The sequence below is a fragment of the Polypterus senegalus genome, chromosome 9, assembly GCF_016835505.1.
Source record: "Polypterus senegalus isolate Bchr_013 chromosome 9, ASM1683550v1, whole genome shotgun sequence".
In the NCBI taxonomy this organism is placed as follows: Eukaryota; Metazoa; Chordata; class Cladistia; order Polypteriformes; family Polypteridae; genus Polypterus; species Polypterus senegalus.
In genome coordinates, this window is record NC_053162.1 from 152,627,745 (window position 1) to 152,646,697 (window position 18,953).

An 18,953-nucleotide genomic window follows, 5' to 3' on the forward strand; every position below is an offset into this window, starting at 1 on the left:
GGGTACTTCCGGCCTTGCTGCCAAGATAGGGTCTGCCCTACAATGATACAATGGATTAAGCAGGTTCTCTGCTTCTGTGTCATTAAGAAGGCATATGGTGGCTATAAATTAGGGCTGTCAAATTATATTAAAATAAATAAATATTTTAATACATTCAAATATAAGTTAAAAGATCTAAGTTTTACTACATGCACATTTGCATTTATTGTGCCTCTGTATCTTTCGTTATTATTAATTGTTTTGCTTTTTTTCTCATTGTGCATCTGCAAAGCATGAGGCGCTTATGACTTGTGCACTGATACTCCTTTCCCAAAACAGGAATTTCTGTGCGTGGAAAGTATGAGCAAGCAGAAACGTCAGATCAGGACACTCATATGTCTATAATGAATATATAAAATCCTTACAAAATCAGTCAATATTAACTAAAAACACACCAAACACACTCATTACTTTAGTCCGTCTCCCCTAGCTGCTCATTCACCCCTCCACTCTCCTGTGTGCCTTTCCTTGTCCGTGGATGCAAAAAATGTGAAATCAATGCCAATGTACATTTTATGTAACTAAAGGTATGGTGAGTCTACTTGTATTTCATTAATTTATTGAGTTTACAAAATGTTGTTTTGTAAAGCTCTTTAAGTACTTCCTGTAAACTAAATGGGATTCTTTTCCCCCTTTACAGATGCTGCAAAAATATAACACATACAACCTTAATACTTGTTTTTCACTTCATCTCTGTTTTAGGAATTTTGTGTCAAGCCAGCAGTCTACAAAAGTCATGTGTTAGTTGAGGTAGCTTTGCTGACACTGAGAATGCTCTTTAAAATAGTGATTTTAAACCTGTTTAAATAAGGAAAAATCTAACCTATTGCAGTTACTTTCTATAATATTGAATGAGTAATTAAATCAACTTTTGTTTGCTACCATGAATGTGCAATGCTTTTTAGTAAAAAAAAAATACCATGAAATTAAACCAGGGATCTCAGGTTCAAGAGTGGAACTGAACAGGATCAGGGCAAACCAATACTTTTAATGCACTAGAGAAGTGTTTAGAATCAGCTGTTAGTACACCCAAAAAGCAGAGCAGAGCCATTGAAAAATCTTCCAGTTTTAAAAACTGATTGTTGAAGTGATGTGCAAAACACGTGCAAAGTATTGAAGCACAGTGTGCCTGAAGTGACATGGCGCGGAAGTTAATGCAATTTTTTTTTATTTATTTAAAAAAGGGACATTCTTTTACAATCAGATCGCAGCATTTGCCTTCGATTAAGAATTTTATCAGATAGATTCAAATTATATTTGAATAGAGCCAGCATGACAGCAAAAAAACAATAAAGCATTAAATATAAACAAAATAAAGACAAAATTAACATATGAAACCAAATAATTTTGAAAAGTCAACAAACAAATGAAACAAAAAATGTATATGAGCTAGGAATATAACCCTGGCTGAAAAATAAGAACCTGGACAATCACAGCACTGCTACCGCATCACACAGCTTATCTGAGTTCAGAAGTAATGTCTTCTGCACTCGCTTTCTTCAATTACTGGCAGGCACACACCCAGACCAATGGATTTTAACAGTGAAGAAGTTCTGCCAAAGTCTTTGCACAGTGAAGTACTCTCTAGATGTGTCTTCCCTTCCATTTTCTGCATCAGAATATATTTTGCCATGCTTTTGCACATGGAAAAAAAGACTGCAGATGAGGTGAAAACATAAGTTACATTTGAGGCGAAAAATCATTTCCTTTGCTGTTTCTATTTTTGTGTGTGTGTGAAGTGAAACTCTAACTTTTGCTGCAAATTCAATTTCATGTTAATCATTTCATTTATTACTAGCAGTAAGCTACTCATGCTACAGCAATAAGACTGAGGCAGCAGGTGTCTTAAATAGGACTCTGAAGTAACTGCAGAACTTCTTATTACTTCAGGCAAGGGGCATACTTGACAATATTATTAAAATTACAAATCGATGGGAAGGGACTTGGGTAATATGATTAACTCAAGCAAAAATGGAAACATAACAACAATAAGGGAGTGAGGGAAAAAGAAAGAAGAATAAAAAGAGGAACAAGACATAACAGAAATCCTAACAAAGTGTTACAGACATGAACCAGCCCCATATGGCATGGCATACCACTCCACTGCACACCACAGACAGACATTCATTTATACTACACCAATCAATCTAACCTCGTGCTTTTGAATGTACAGAGTAACAGAAGTACAGTTGTTTTGTCTTGGTAGTGTATTATATTTCTGTACTTTCCCCTTTTGCAGAATGCCTCAAATCTCACAGACTTACCACTGTTTATAAGGTATTGTATCATATAACTTCTTCCCACCTTCCCTTCTACATTTATAACCTCAGGCAATTAGGTGTAGTAAAAGACGAGCAGGAGTTAAGTTACACTTTAAATAATACATTATTGATAATATTCATAAATAATAACAATATGCAAAGTAGATTTGAATATTGGCAACCATACAACCTGATAAATGATGATGTGTAGTTTCAGGCGACACACAGACTTGTTAGTTACTTAAAATGTCTCTTGTTAAGGCATCATTTGTGGTCAGCTTTCTTCAGAACAGGCTGCATGTCTGTCTCAATATGGCTGCCGAGCTGTGCTCTTCATTGTGTTGTCCTTTTCAGTTCAAGGTGTGAGATGGTCTTTCATCAGTTTGCTAAGAGAGAGAGTGAGGTAAAGCAAGCAAATTTATAAGTGTTCTGTCCAACCCCTAGAGCCAATAGGGCATCATGGTACTTAAAGGCTTCTGATACAAGCCAGTTCCAAACAGCCATACCTCGGACCAATGGGGGGATAGAACACATTCACACCTGCACTCCAAACCATGTGTTAAGGTAAAGCTTGGCAGTTAGGCAGCCTGACTTTCCTGTGGGGGTTGACTGGGAGTCCTGCAGAGAAATATTAGCCGAACTTGTTTGAGACACTTCCCCCAACCCTGTTGTAAAATTACAAAAAGACTCAGCCCTAAAAGGGGGGAAGGGGTTCTACAATCCATCCAACCATTGCTAATATTAAGTTGTTTTGTCTAAGTTACAAATAAATACAATAAATACAAAATATTTATCAACTTGTATGCAAAATTTCACATCACAACAACAGTACTTAAAGAAAACCCATTCACACATAGGTAGAATGTACACATTACATATAGACAGTGACCAGGCTGGAGTTCAAACCCAAATCCTTATAGTGCTAAGCAGTCCGCAGCAGTCCAACCATACACAACCTCAAACTGATGTTGATTTATATTAATGGATTATGTATAGGGCATTATTAAGGACTGACAGCCCATCAATGATGTAAAATGCTGGAAACAACAGCAGCACAGCAGTCTTCTAATATTTAGATTTGCGTTAATGCTTAACTAGAGTTTGCACCTGCCCATGTGTTTCTCTAAGCTTTTCTAGTAATTCTGACAGACATGGGAACCTGACCAGTGTTCCATTTAGAGGGCTGACTCTACTGCTATTTTAGACAGCTCCGGATAAGCATGTGTGGATGGACAAACAAGTACAGATGGGCAAAGTAAATCACATTCAAAACTTGCAAAACTTTGGTTAAATCATTGTTCTTTTATCCGTTTGAGATGCAGTAAAAGTTTCAAGTTTATTAAGTGACTTTTATATTTCTATGACTGCACTAAAGGACTGAAAAACAAGAAGAACAATGATAACCCTGATAAAAGATTTAAGCAACAGAGATATACACAGACGATACAATCTGCGCGGGAAGTCATGTATTGGTTTATGCCTAGGGTGATTTGTGTGATCTCCACCTTGAATCTCTTGTCCTTAAGCAAGGATGAACTGAAACGAAAAACAGCCTTGCCCTTAATGACAGCAAATTGTCAATCTCGAGAAGATATAAAAGTTCAAAGCTGAATCAATAATAAGCTTTTTTATTTACTTGTCTTCTTACTGATTCACTTCAGAACTTATAGCCAAACATGTGTCAAGTGTGACACAATTAAATGATTGTGACATTTTGTAATCACAGCATGTAGAGTGGGAATCTTAATTAGGTTAAGAATGAAAACTGTTTAGGTGGCACAGTGGGAAGTAAGGTGCCTTATAGATCTTTAGACCTGGGTTCGAGTGCAGGCCTAGTTACTGTCTGAGTGAAGCATGTCCTTTTTTCGCAAGTTCTTATGGATATTCTCTCTATTAGAGACCTGACTTCTAATTGAAGAAAAAAAAAAAACATGCAGCATAGCACAAATAGTGATCTATCAATGGCCATGGACTGACACACCATTTATGTTTGAGTCTGGCCTTGCACCTGATGCTGCCACAGTAAGCCCTGGGGCCTCATGTATAACGCTGTGCGTAGAACTTGCACTATAACATGGCGTAAGCACAAAAGCCGAAATGTGCTTACGCACAGAAAAATCCATATGCAGGAATCTGTGCATACTCCAACTTCCACGTTCTTCCGCTACATAAATCCCAATCAGCGTGAAAAGTAACGCTTGTGCACGCGCTTTATGTAACGCCCCAACTCCTCCCAGAATTACGCCTCTTTGAATATGCAAATGAATATAAATCGCCCTTAAGCTCAGCCTTCTGTGAAAAGACAATGGGAAAAGCACGGGAGAAAATCTAAGAATTTCAGCGAATACCAAGTGGAGGCAAAGGAAAAACATACTATTTGTTCAAATAAACCGTGGTATAATCAACAAAAGGAAGTTGATTGAGTGACATAGCGTGTTGGAAAAACTTGAAAGCTCACGTTCACAAAATCGCACAGTGCCGGAAATAAAAAAAGAAGTCACATATCAAAGTCGTCGTGAAAAGGCAAGTTGCAGCCCACTGTCTGAGTGTCATATAAAAGCTTATTAGGGTACAGAGAAAAAAAGGCACACAGTGGGGAAAAAGCACGAAATGTCAACTTCAATCTCGACATTTCCACTTTAATCACGTAGATTATTTTGTCATTAAAGTAGAACATCATAAGCTTCATCTTAAAATCGTTTAATTAACCAGTTTCTCAAATCACATTGTAATTAAGTAGCACGTTAAATGCTTTGTTTTGTATGTGATCTTCTATGTGCTCTATGTGTGTGAATCACTACTTGCTTCTTAAACCGGCTCTCTTCCTCCAACTGGACACAGAATCCATTACATTCATGATATTACAGCTCTCTGAATAACTAAAATACTGAGATGTATACGTGATATCATTTTTATGATGATAGGAGTTAAAGTACGTTATTAAACATGAGTTTCACGGCGCAGTGATTGTGTGCGACCTTCGATGAAATAATTTATTGCTGCAGTACTCAGGGGCAGCTCTAGGCTTGTGGTGGCACTGGGCAGAGGAAGAATTGGTGGCTCCTTCGCCCGCTAATGTCAGTAAGGTAGCTTATGCACAATGGATGGCCATGTCCGTTGCAGACACTGCATAGCCGACTCATGCTCATGACACAAGCATTTAACTTTTGCCGAAATTTATTGCTGAATTTTTAGCTGTGTTGTTATTTTCTCTTTCTGTTTTATATTCAATATATATTGACGTAGCCGCCACTGCAGTCCTTGCTTTTCTTTCCCCAAATACCCAATCACCACACAATCAGCTCTGTAATAGAAGTTAAGCCATCTGTAAGCTTAGAGCGCCGATTCTTCAAAACGTTTAAAGAACATTGAAATATCTTCGTAGTACATGTTTAATTATTCTATCCTTCACGATACTCCCAGTGAAGAATATAGATTATTTAAATGAAGTTAAAGTTTTATCTGTAAAATATAATAAACATATTTTGCTGCATTTCACCTTAAAAATGATATCGTCATCATATGTAAATACTCGCTTTATAAAGTGACTCAGGTTGTGCGATATTATAACTGTAGTGCAAGTTTACAGTGGGGTGATTGTACTTATAAGTACAAACAGTTCTACAAGGAGCAATTGATTAAGTGCATTTAAAAATCTTGGGATGAAACTGTTTCTGAACCGCGAGGTCCATACAGGAAAGGCTTTGAAACGTTTTGCCGTGGCTGAGACAGCGTGTCCTTGAAGCTGTATACTGATAATTCTCTTTCCGATCAGCTGGTGCTGTGATACACACTCAGATACAGTGATATAAATACTCCGAGTGGTGCAGTGAGAGTAATATGGAAAAAGATGATCCGCTGTGGCAACTACTAACGGGAGGAGCTGAAAGAAGAAGAAAAAGAAGGTGCAGTGAGAGTAATAACGCTAAAGCAGTTATGGTATTTGTAATACTATGGCTATTCCCTGGACCATTATATTGTTACAAGTTAATTACAATCAGATACGTTACACTAATAAACAATATGCAGTTAGTGTCAGTATATTTATAAAGCCGCATCAGGAAAATAAGGTGTAACCACACAGGAACAGTAGCATTGCTTTGACGCTGGGTGCCGCCAGTCTGCAAAACCGAGCGGAGAACTTGCATACGACAAAGTATGAGGTACCGTGGAAAAGTGCGTGGCTTTACGCCAAGTGTAGGTTTTATACATCGTGATTTGAACTGGTAAAAATTCTTACGCAACATTTCTGTGCGTACGCACTGTTTATATATGAGGCCCCTGGTCCCTATGGCCCTGGAACAAGCTAATTATAAAATGTCTTGAAGATGACTTATTTTTAAAGATTTCACCCTAGGTAGAAGTTTTCGAAATTGATATCCATTGCATTCATAAAATAATCTGGCTAGCATCTGAGCAACTTTACTTTTAATAAAATTTAAATTATGATCAGCACTAGATGGGCATTACACAAAGACAGACCAGGTCAGAATATTCCAGTGTGGAAAGATAGGACCACTAGGGTGTGTTCAGCCATGAACAATATATAGAAGGCACACTGGGATGGAAAAGTCCACTGTTTTTCCAGAGTCCTAAAGGGAAGGTGATAGCGTTCCACTCTAGTCACTCCTTTTGCCTGCCATTTGCCCATGGTCCATCCATTCAGCATCTTTTGTCATGCAACTATAATCAAGAGGCAATTACATAATGGAAGAGGATGATGTCTGATTATGTCAGCTCATGTAGATCTGCAAACCAGCAAGGTAAACACATCCATGGTTTATGGGACAATCCAGCAGAATGGCTTTTCCTTTGAGAAGCTGATAATGATGGGTTACACTTCTCATGCTCTCACCTCTGTAAGTGTGACAAGATGACACTGATCCGTCACTCAAACTAAACCTTAAGGCAGGCTTTTGTATTTCTGTGGGTGGGCACTTGTCAGTATGAATTTCTAATATAAAATTATTACTCAGAAGCCAAAGAATAGCAAAAAAATACAACTAATAATAATCACATTAATGAACCCCACAGCAGATGCTATAGTGATAAAATAAAATATACAGTATATCATTCAGATACAATATTATATTAATTGAATACTATACTCTATAATAATTTCACACTCAACACCAGAAGTATATCCAAGGCAGTATGTGCACTACAAATCCGGCGGTAGGTGGAGTAAACCAAATAGAGACGAAATAATAACTCACCGTGTGTGGAACTTTCTCAGTATGTTTTCAGTATGACTTATTTAAGATTGTCTGTGCCTACAACATCCACAGTGAAGAAACCTGGCACTTGTGACTTATTCTGTGCCACTAACAGTAGACTAAGACCTGTTCCTTCCACCCGTTAGCTGCATTCTGTTGCCTTACAATTCATACTTATTCAATACAAATGAAAGTATAGAGTGGTGTACAAAAAGCAGATTTAAATTTTGGCCTGAATCGATTTAGCTGTTTTTAAAAGCTTTTAATTCTGATGCTTTAATCAATTTAAATACAGACTGATCAACAAAAGGATAACAAGAAAAACAAAGAATATTTTATTTAAGGTTAAAATTTAGTTTTTAAATATTGTATTTTTTTTTAGTCTGATCCAATTTTACATAAAATTGAAAACCGTTTATGGTCTTACCTTTATTTGTAAATGAAGTCCATGCACCTATCTGTCTCCACAAAAATGTCCATCACTTTCTTGTAAAAGTCCTCCTTATTTTCCTTTAGTTTTAAAAATCTTAATCTTAATTTTTTAGCAAAAAGCACCTGTTGGGCTCACATGTGCTCTCTTCAGTGCGGCTTTGTACTGTCTGCTACAGCTTGTGCCATTTCACTACGTTTTTATGTCTAATCAGCAAGACTAGATATGTCACACACATTCATTAAAGATATTAGCCGGACTGTGGAAAGTCAGGGTGTATAATAAACGTGTCTGCAAACATTATATTGGCGACATACAGAGAGACAGCAACAGGCATGCGCCAATTGCATGCATCAACCCAATGTGTGAGGGAGAGTGCAGTCCGAGGTGAGGCTTGGCTCGTTGCTGCCAAACCTTCCGTTTCTCTCCCATATTTGAGCAGGTAATACGCCACTTCAGCGATTTTTACTATATAAATGATCAAAGTTATTGGAATCATACAGAAAACGAATTTATAGCACAGACCAGTGGACAAATTTATTTTATGTTGTCGTTATTAGTTTTTTTATTTTTCATGATGACAAGTGAGGCTCCAACCACACGTCCATGCTGGAAATTCACTTTGCGGTTAATTAGAAAAACTTAGCCAACCTATTTTTCTCCCAGCACCCCATGATGCTTTGCCAGGCCACTGAGACATTGCTGCACTGTAGGTCACAATAAATGGTCTAATTAAAACACCATCATAGCATTATAATACAAAAACTAAGTCAGTACCTCCTTCCCCATTAATCTCAAAGCATTTTGCAAAGTTACCCAACATTTCTATGATTTTGTCAAACTCATAGAAAAGCAAAATCTGCTGGGTTCACTCATCACTATTAACAACTTTGTACATAAGCACAAACTCCCACCAAATGTAAAAATGAGATACTACCTCCACCATACAACTAATCTAGACATGAAACATAATCACATCTGCTAGAAAAATGCCTTTCACTCAAAAAACTTTTATTTTTCATGAATTTACAAGTATTGTGCTAGGCTAGGAAGCAAGAATATTTAAGTAGTAATCAGGAGGAAAAGTGAAAAAAGTTAGTCAAAAGCTGAGAAATAAACCACACTGTCAGCAAGGCCAAATTTGTGAGACAAAATAACAGTCAATAATTTGGGCTAAGTCAAAAACTAAAGATGCAGAAATAATAGAGTTTAAAGGCACAAAGAGAATTGTTTTGAATTCACAAACTCAGATATGGGAGTGCTTCTAAATGTAACATTTTAACACATACAGTAGCATCATTAAATGGAGGTCACAACCTCTCAGGAAACACCCCTAACAACATGAGAGGGTGCACTAACAAAGAGAAGTCAAGATAATGCTGATTGTGAATAAATAAAAATAGCAGTGGGAAATGATCCCAACAAAATAACAAAAATTAAAGTACGTTTTAATTCAAAAAACTGATGCCAGGTTCTATTTCATTGACTTAAAAAACCCTAGATATTATAAAAAAATGGTGGTAAAAATACTGGTATTTTTAATATTATTTTGAAATACTTGTATCTTTAAAAAAAAAATTAATGAGCAGGCCAAGCAGTCTAATAGGGTTGGCATGGCCCCATGAGGCCTATCCATAAAGACAAGTCTAAGCTGGCATTAGTCTAAGAGATGGGCAGACACTTTTAACACAATTTAAAACTGATTAATCATAGGTATATGACTGTTCTAGGGATACAATTTTGTTGTAACTCTAGGAGTACCAAGGAATTTTGAGCCACCATGACATTTTCATATACATATTGAACAGAGACAGAGGCTCCTAGGGTGTGTTCTTAAACTCAAATGAAGCCAAAAAAGGCAAGGTGCATATGAAATAGTGTTACATTCTTAAATAGTTCTTTCTTACTTATATAATAATGCTTATTATAAGATAGTGTTACTAGTGTGATTTATTTGCTTTTGACACTTTTATTCAAAGCAATCTACAAAAGATGTAAAGAGGTTCTTATATTTGTTTTATAGGAATCATAAGAATTTTTCCTTCTGATATCTTATTCTTTTCCTTTCTGGTTTCAGTTTAATTTTGTTTCTCTTTAAAGACTTGTTTTACTTTAACATATTTTGCAGCATTCTTAGCCATCAGTTCCTGGTGAGTTGCCACTGTGTTCACATCGATTGGAGATTAAGTTTATTATATCTTGAGTGTATTTAAAAAACTCTGAGAGGAGTGGAGGTGCTGGAAGTGAATTTAAGAGCTTTACAAATATTAAATTCAAACAATCATTGTTTTTTACCTTTGGAACAGAATTTCAGAGGCAGTGTGGTAGAAATATACATGAAGTACTCAAAGATGATTCACCATGGCCTGCGTCAGTTAAAAATTTTTTTTCCTGATTAAGCTGTGGACAGTTCTTTGTTGATGACGATGAATGGGTGTCATGGACTTGGAATTAAAAACCATGTAAGTCCCAAAAAGCATCTACAATAATGCCCATTGGGGTGGATTTTGATGGTTGGAATCATCAAATCCTTGGCTAAACACAAATAGGGCTTCACAGAATCTTTATAAAAGAAATGATTTATAGTTCATAAAATAGTATTCCAATAGCAATGAAGTTCTGCAATGGAAAAAAAAAAGCAATAGTAGACAATCAAGTCCCAAAACAGAAATTCAAAGAAAGGTCTAAAACAGAAAAAAAGGTTTAAATATCCAATAAATCTCAAGCACAGGAAAAAAATCTCTAAAGTACAAGAACTCACCAAATTCCCAGAGAGCATTCACAATGAACTGGCAAGTACTATGGAAGACCCTCCACTTGTATAGGGTGGAGGGCAGTTCCTGATAGTGATTGACAGGTGGCCTTGCCTCTTGGTAGACCATCCCAAAACACATGGAACATCACCAAGGCATCATACACAAAGCACATAATATGAGAAAGTAACATTATCGTAAAACAATGACCCAACAGTGAACAACAAATACATAGCAATAATATGAACCCCAGCCACTGATGGAAACCCTGTCTGAAATATAACAGCAGGAAGGATGTCCCAAGACCACCACCAATAAGATTACTTGCTTAGTTATAATTTTTTACTGTTTAATATGCAACAACATTTTGTTTAGCTGAGGACACCATCATACCTGCATTGGTGTGTCTCTCGTTTCCATGACAACCGATTCCAGAACTACCTGGAAGTGCATGGCATATGATGACTATTGTGTGACAGTATTAGGATAGGCACGGATATTTCTGGATCATCCATATTTGGAATGAAAATTTTAAATGCTGGCGTTGTGGTATTCTACCAGACGGTTGTGGCGAGTGCCCTCTTTTACGCGGTGGTGTGCTGGGGTGGCAGTATAAAGATGAAAGACGCCTCACGCCTGGACAAACTTGTTAAGAAGGCAGGCTCCATTGTAGGATTAAAGTTGGACAGTTTAACATCTGTGGCAGAGCGACGGGCACTAAGCAAACTCCTGTCAATCATGAAGAATCCACTGCATCCACTTAACAGTGTCATCTCCAGACAGAGGAGTAGCTTCAGTGACAGACTTTTGTCACTGTCCTGTTCCACTGACAGACTAAAGAGATCGTTCCTCCCCCACACTATGCGACTCTTCAATTCCACCCGGGGGAGTAAATGCGAACATTAATTTTATTTTAATTCTTTTCATTTTTATTACTATTTAATTTAATATTGTTTCTTTGTATCAGTATACTGCTGCTGGATTATGTGAATTTCCCCTTGGGATTAATAAAGTATCTATCTATCTATCTATCTAGTGGGTCCACAGCTCAAATTGAAAAGGCCAGTTTTAAACAATCGCCGTAGTCACGGCTTAAAGAAGGGGTTAGGTAGTGTGGCCGGAGCAGTTCCCAGGAGCATCCGTGATTGAAGCCGGGAGCTGCTAATCACCACACCTGATCCACATCCTCATAATATATAATAGTGGTTGTTAAAAACTGCCATTTGTCCTAATAACACTAAAATAGAGGGTGTCAGAAACCTCTGGAAATGCGCTAATTTGCAGGGTTTAGCTAACAGAAAGCCGAGTGCAGGAATCACGGTCAGATGACTGGCGATATGAGACTTTTGAATTCCAGTATTTTATATTTATTTAACGTAAAAAAACAACTGAAACAATAAACAAACAAACATGCTGAAGATAAACTAATATGGCGGGGAAGAATCTGTCGTGAACCGGCCACCACTTCCGGTTGAGGGCGTGACCTCATTAAGTGGACTGAGAGAGCAAATTCATCAAATGCCCCAGCGTCTCCTATTTTAATAGGAGTTGTATTCATCAGCACTCCAATTTCACTCTGGACAAGTTGACGAGGCTGTCCATACTTATCTTTTAAAGCTGTTAATGCTGTTGTGTATGGGTCTGCATCATGCATGCATGCTTTGGCATTTGTATGCACTTGGTAGTTTAAGCTGTCCAAGTAACACTTGATACTTATACTGTTCAGTAAGGTGTGCATGGTTATTAATAAGACTGTCAAGTGCCATCATAAGAAGGGCAAAGTCACTTTCCTTACCACTCTCAAAGTAAGGCAGGGTTGGCTTTGGAATACCATACGATGAGGCAATTAATACATCCATCATATTTACTGCAGGAAAATACACAGATGCTGTACTTGGTGCTGTGTGCACTGGATGATGAGACAGTGAAGATGTTGTGTTCGGCTGCAAACCTGGACATTGACAATAAGGTCTCTTACTGTCTGAATAAGGTCTATTTAATTTGACATCTGGGAAGTGAGCCACCCTATAAGGGGGTGTATTTGGGTTTAAAGCTGATGTTGCTCCTTTCAGAGGCTGCTGCTGCACGTTGTTACCTAAGGGCATATAGCAGTTTAAATCCTTACTGTCCTTAGGTTCAGAGTATGACATTCTATGAATAAACTTTGCTGTAGGAATCTGTGATGTGCAATCACCCTGCAGTTCTACACCAGCATCCTTTGAAGGAATATTAGGAGGTGCCACTTGTGCATTGGTAATTACTTCACTTGCATTGCAATGGTCAGATTCTGGTGGATAACATGCTTCCACTTGGGAGTCCACATTTACTCCTAGAAAAACGTCAGTAGCCTGACAAGCACGCAAAGATAAACGTTCTTCGTCCTCGTTCTGTTTAAGAAATCAAACAAGCCTCCTGCAAGTCCATTTCTGCTTGTCTAAGACGCCGCTGTCTAGAAAGCCTTTGCATTAAGCTCTCTTTGGCGAAGCGCGTCGCGGGCTTGGTTATCAAGCTGGCTGCATAACTCGTCAGCTCGCTCGTCCTCCTCTATCTGTCGCTTAATCTCCTCCAGTTCAGCACGTTTCCTTTCCTCACTTACTACTGCCGAAGAGAAATGGAGACTCGACTTAAAGCTGTACGTACACTGGATTTGTTACTGCCGTGATCCGATATTACTGATCGGTTATTTTCACGCAAAGTCACGCTAATGACACTTCTCGGTTTGGTACATTCGCTTTGCTTAAAACATGCGATAGAGGGCGCGTTACTTTTGGAAGGACAGCATCCCACATCATAGTCCGAAAGGTGTGCTGGAATTCTTGTCTCTTGGCGGCCTTGGCTGCGTACTGCGAGCTTACTGTGAACGCCGACTGAGCCCTTTGGCTGAAAGGTTGTCGCTGCGCCCACAGACGGGTCGTCTACATTGTGTGAGCTCGGGTCAGAAGAAACGGTTTGGCTTGACGCGGGAATGTCAGCTCGGGTGTGCTCCTCTGCATCGTTGCTCGGTTTGACGAGGTTAAGCTCCTCCGTACACACTGCCTTGTTCATTTTGCTGTCAGGCAGTCTGCTTTGCTATCCGGCTCGAAGGACCATAAAATAGAGGGTGTCAGAAACCTCTGGAAATGCGCTAATTTGCAGGGTTTAGCTAACAGAAAGCCGAGTGCAGGAATCACGGTCAGATGACTGGCGATATGAGACTGTTGAATTCCAGTATTTTATATTTATTTAACGTAACAAAACAACTGAAACAATAAACAAACAAACATGCTGAAGATAAACCAATATGGCGGGGGGAAGAATCTGTTGTGAACAGGCAAGCACTTCCGGTTGAGGGCGTGACCTCATTAACACTTTTCTTCTGAAATTCACTTACAGTATGATTATTAAGTCATAAATAGGTGCTGCCTAATTATGGGTTTCTTCTTTATGTGTAAGCATGTGTGGCAAACGACAAGGTCTTCAGCAAACTGGCAGTCATCATTCCATCATGCAGCATGGTTGTTAGTTCTGTAACCTCATAGGAAACTTCATATTAGATCTGGACAGCATGTGGAGAAAATGAACTGCTGAGGTGAGAGGTTAATTCTCATCAACTTATTTGTTTTTTATTTAGTCTTGTCACTAGCAACTGTTTCAATATTTGTCCATTGGGAGCTACAGCAAGTTAAGAGTCTCACTCGGAGAAACGAAGAAAGTATGTTGAGAACCCTGAAACAGTGACCTTACTAGGTAGTCCATTTGTCTCACTTACTCCCAATACATCTTCCTGGCAAATTTTATATATGATACACCACAAAACAGTTTTCCCTGGCGTCAAACTATAACATACTTTTCGTTTTCAAAAGGCAAACATTCTGAGAGTTGATGGATGATAATAGCCATTTAGAAGAGCTTCTTTATATTCAGAAATTAAATTTCATGTTTTTAACAAACACTCTTAGCTCTCACATTGCTAAACTTGAAAGCTTACTATTGTGTTAGTCCACATTGACATGATTCCCCCAATACTTTAGACAACTAGCTTGATAAAATGTTCAAAGTGCCACTAATAAGACTTTGGGCTGCTTTTCTTAATCTATGTTGACACCTCTTTGTACACTTCACAATAGAGATGAGAACATTTTCGGGAGAAAAATCTTAGCTTTGAATTTCTCTTAAAATCCAAGGCTGTTTTATTATTAACTTGAGAATGCTGTGAAGGGCTCGAGGATAAATCTGTGCCGTTTTTAGCAACCAGTGCTCTCCTTTATTCAACTCTAACAAACAGCTTGTGTGACACCCTTGAAATGACACTCGCTCAGGCAGCTTGTTTTTATGAAACTTTTTTCCTTCTTTAATAAAAGGTTTGCTCAAAACAACTGTGCACTCCTCCTCTGAAAAACATTATTACTAAGGTTCTCCTTGTCCCTTGCTACTTAGTTATCCTTCTTTCAAGGAAAACAATATTGCTTTAAAGCAATAGCATATACACGCGAAAAGTGAATCTCTTTAAAACTAACTACCTTGAAATTAGAAGATCATTAATTATATGAATATACAATATGTACAGTATATGGTAAAGGAATGCCAAAATGCATCACCCTTTGTGGACAGAAGGAGGGGCTAGAAATACCAGACGGGGTTATACAAAACCCAGGAACTCCTCAAGTTGAGCAACATAGTCTCAGCATAACTTATTATGATACCTCAGGCACACTGGGAGAAAACAGCCCATCTGTCTCTGGCCAGTATGCATTTATGTTGCCATAAAATTCATAAGAAGAGCTGTAGACTTACAGCCCCAAGATTTCCATGATGTCCAGTAATAGTTCTTAAGATATTTAAATGTCCCAACGCCCACTAGTATGTAAGATTTGAGTTAAGAGTGAATAGGTGGTAAGGCCTCAACTGTTGAGAGGATAGGAAAGAGAAGGTCAGTGTGGAAGTTAGGAAGGAATGATTGCTGTGTGAGTATTGTAGGTAGCACCCCACAAAAAACAAGTGTGTCCTGAGACTTTAGGCTTTCTGACTTGATTATGTGCATAATTCCTATTAAATTACTATCCATGCATCTTTGTTTTGTCTTAACAAATAATTTCTTCACTATATATATATATATATATATATATATATATATATATATATATATATATATATATATATATATATATATATATATTCCAAACTAGCTCTTCCCCACAGCTGCACCCACGTAGTAGTGAAACAGGACAAACTTTAAAAATCAAAAAAAAAAAAAATTAGAATGTGAGAAGAATTTATATTGATAGCTTTCTTATCTGAGGGTCTCTTGATATAAAATATTTTTGTTTTTGCTATCAGGGGCGAGAATGTAGCTGTGATCTCTTTGCCAAAAATGTAAAAAGTTGGGAAGGTATCTCTGGCCAAGCATAAGGTAGGTACCCTCCAAAGTACAACATTGCCACTGTATCTGATTGTGTTCAGCTCTGATGGGAGAGCGTCCCCCATGTAGGGAGCAGAGCGCATAGCCGTGATATCTCTGCCAACAAGCAGGTATCCTATAAAACACACATAGCTGTCATCTCTCTCTCAAAAAGTCAAACGTTACTCTTTATCAATCTCTAGATGATAATGTGTGCTACACAAACAGGTATCGCTAGCTAAAGAGAGGCAAGGTATGCTCCAACACATAGCGAGAGGTACAGTGACTCGAACGAAGGCTGGCGTGTAAGTGAGGATGGCCCCGTCCAGCTCCCTACTCCTGAGGTCCTGCCTCCCCCTATCCCTCAGCCTGCAGCCTGTCTCTCGGATTTGCATGAATAAAGCGGTGTTGCAACTGAACTACAATACTTATTGTGATGAGAGAAGTCGCAAAATCTACCGGAATGTTCAAGCAAAGTATAGAAAAAAACCCACTCTAAATCTATTATGTACTTCTCTTGTGAAAAGAAGATTTTTTATTTATATATATATATATATATATATATATATATATATATATATATATATATATATATATATATATTGTGGAGCTCAGACACAAACACAAATGTCCCAAACACACATGCTTTACTTATTCAACACACAATGCACAGGCAATACAATGCTTAATTCACAGTCAATTCAGTCCTTTCTTTTTCTTTCCTTCTCTTTCTCTTTGGACTGCCTTCTGCCACCTTCACTCCTCCCATCACAAGCCCCATCCTCTGCCTCCCGACTCCGGTTCTCCGAATGGAGTGAGGCGGCCTCTCTTATACTTCACCTGGAGGTGCTCCAGGTGCTTCCTGATGCTCTTCCGGCAGCACGTCCTGGTATGGCAGATGTGTTGCCCTTGCAGCCGGAAGTACTCCGGGTGTACCTGGAATCTCTTCCAGCAGCACTTCGTGGTGTGGCGGAGGTGCTGCTGCCCAAGGCCCCATAATTGGCCAGCAGAGATGAACTTCCAAGCTCTGATCCCGTGGCCCCCTTGTAGACCAGGGCGGCTGCCCTCTCATGGCCCAGGGGAGGTACTGTCCCCCTCCCTTCCGCCACTATATATATATATGTGTGTGTATATATATATATATATACTAATAAAAGGCAAAGCCCTCACTGACTGACTGACTCACTCACTCACTCACTCACTGACAGACTCATCACTAATTATCCAACTTCCCGTGCAGGTAGAAGGCTGAAATTTGGCAGGCTTATTCCTTACAGCTTACTTACAAAAGTTAAGCAGGTTTCAATTCGAAATTCTACACGTAACGGTCATAATGTTCGACAATGTCCGCTATGTTGAACTTTCTTATTTATAGCCCCATCTTCATGAAATTTGGTAGGCGGCTTCCTTGCGCTAACCGAAACCGATGTACATACTTATTTTGGTGGTATGGTATGTAAGGTGTGGACTGATGACGGTACAGGAGATAATTATACTGCACAGGGGCACTATAAGAGTGAAATGCTTAAGCCCTTCACCTATGGTTCTGCATGTGAGTTGATGGCTGCCGCTGAATTGTTCGGTTTTCGCTTTCAAGTGTACAGAAATGGCCAAATATTTTACAACTTTTGACAACTGCCAATGCCTCTTAAACATCCTAGATTGACAGGTGACGATTTCAGTAGTGGACACTTTGATGTTTATGAATGTTTAAACTCTCAAAAGCTGGATGTGAAGTTATCGATGAAACCGGTTGTATACTTACAATGCTTGACAGATGCTGAATGTCACTTCAACACAAGTCCTACAAATACTGTCATAATTTAAACAAACCATGAAACTCAAACCGATTATGACAGCAGCAATCCAAGCTGTGAGATTTCAGACAAGATTACTGTTCACATGGCCAACTATACGTTGCATGCTCAGGAGTAAGCTCAGCGCACAGCTTGGTTATATTACAACCGGAGGGCCAAACTGACACTGTGGTATAAAAAGAGATCCTTAACAAATAATTATTGGTATATTTTCCCTCAGTTTAAAAAGGTTTAATTTTCTTCTTAATAAAAATTTTAAGGCAGTACTTCGCCTATGCAAAGCTGGGTATATATATATATATATATTGTCACAAGAACGAGACATTGACAGATAAAGAGTTGGGGCAGTCACCCGTATATTGTGGTATCCTGGCTGCAAAAGTCGTTTTCTTTCAGCAAATACAGAGCACTGAAGTGCACACAACCGAGTCCAAAACAAGACTAAAGAAACAAAGGAAAAGGGGCAGGTTTTAAAGGGGGAGACAGGAAGTGAGGTCGTATGGATCCGGCACGTGGTCTTCCACCATTGGCTCAGAGCGGAGGTGACATCAGAGGGACTGGAGCTGGTGTGGCCGACTTCCATTGGCTCAGTCCCGGAAGTGATGTCAGGTGATCCAGGTGAAATCCCCCGGGGATGGTCTACAGGCAAGGGAGAAAAAGAGTCAGTGCACTCTGCCACACCCCGCATGCCTCGAACTGCCTTCACTCAAGCCCTTTAGCTGCCTCCCATGCGCACGTGTGTGACAAGGCCCCCCCCTTAGCCCAGACCCACGGGTCGGGCGACCTAACCGAGAGGTCGTGAACCCGAGAAAGAGCATCAGCGTTGGCGTGGAGAGCGCCCCGACGATGAACGAGCGAAAACTTGTACGGCTGCAGGTCAAGAAACCACCGGGTGACCCGCGGATTCGACTCCTTGTGGAGGGCCATCCACTGTAGGGGTGCATGGTCCGTGACAAGGGTGAATTCCCGGCCCAACAGGTAGTACCTCAGCTGAGTAATCGCCCATTTAATCGCCAGAGCCTCCCTCTCCACCGCAGCATACCTGGTCTCCCGGTCCAAC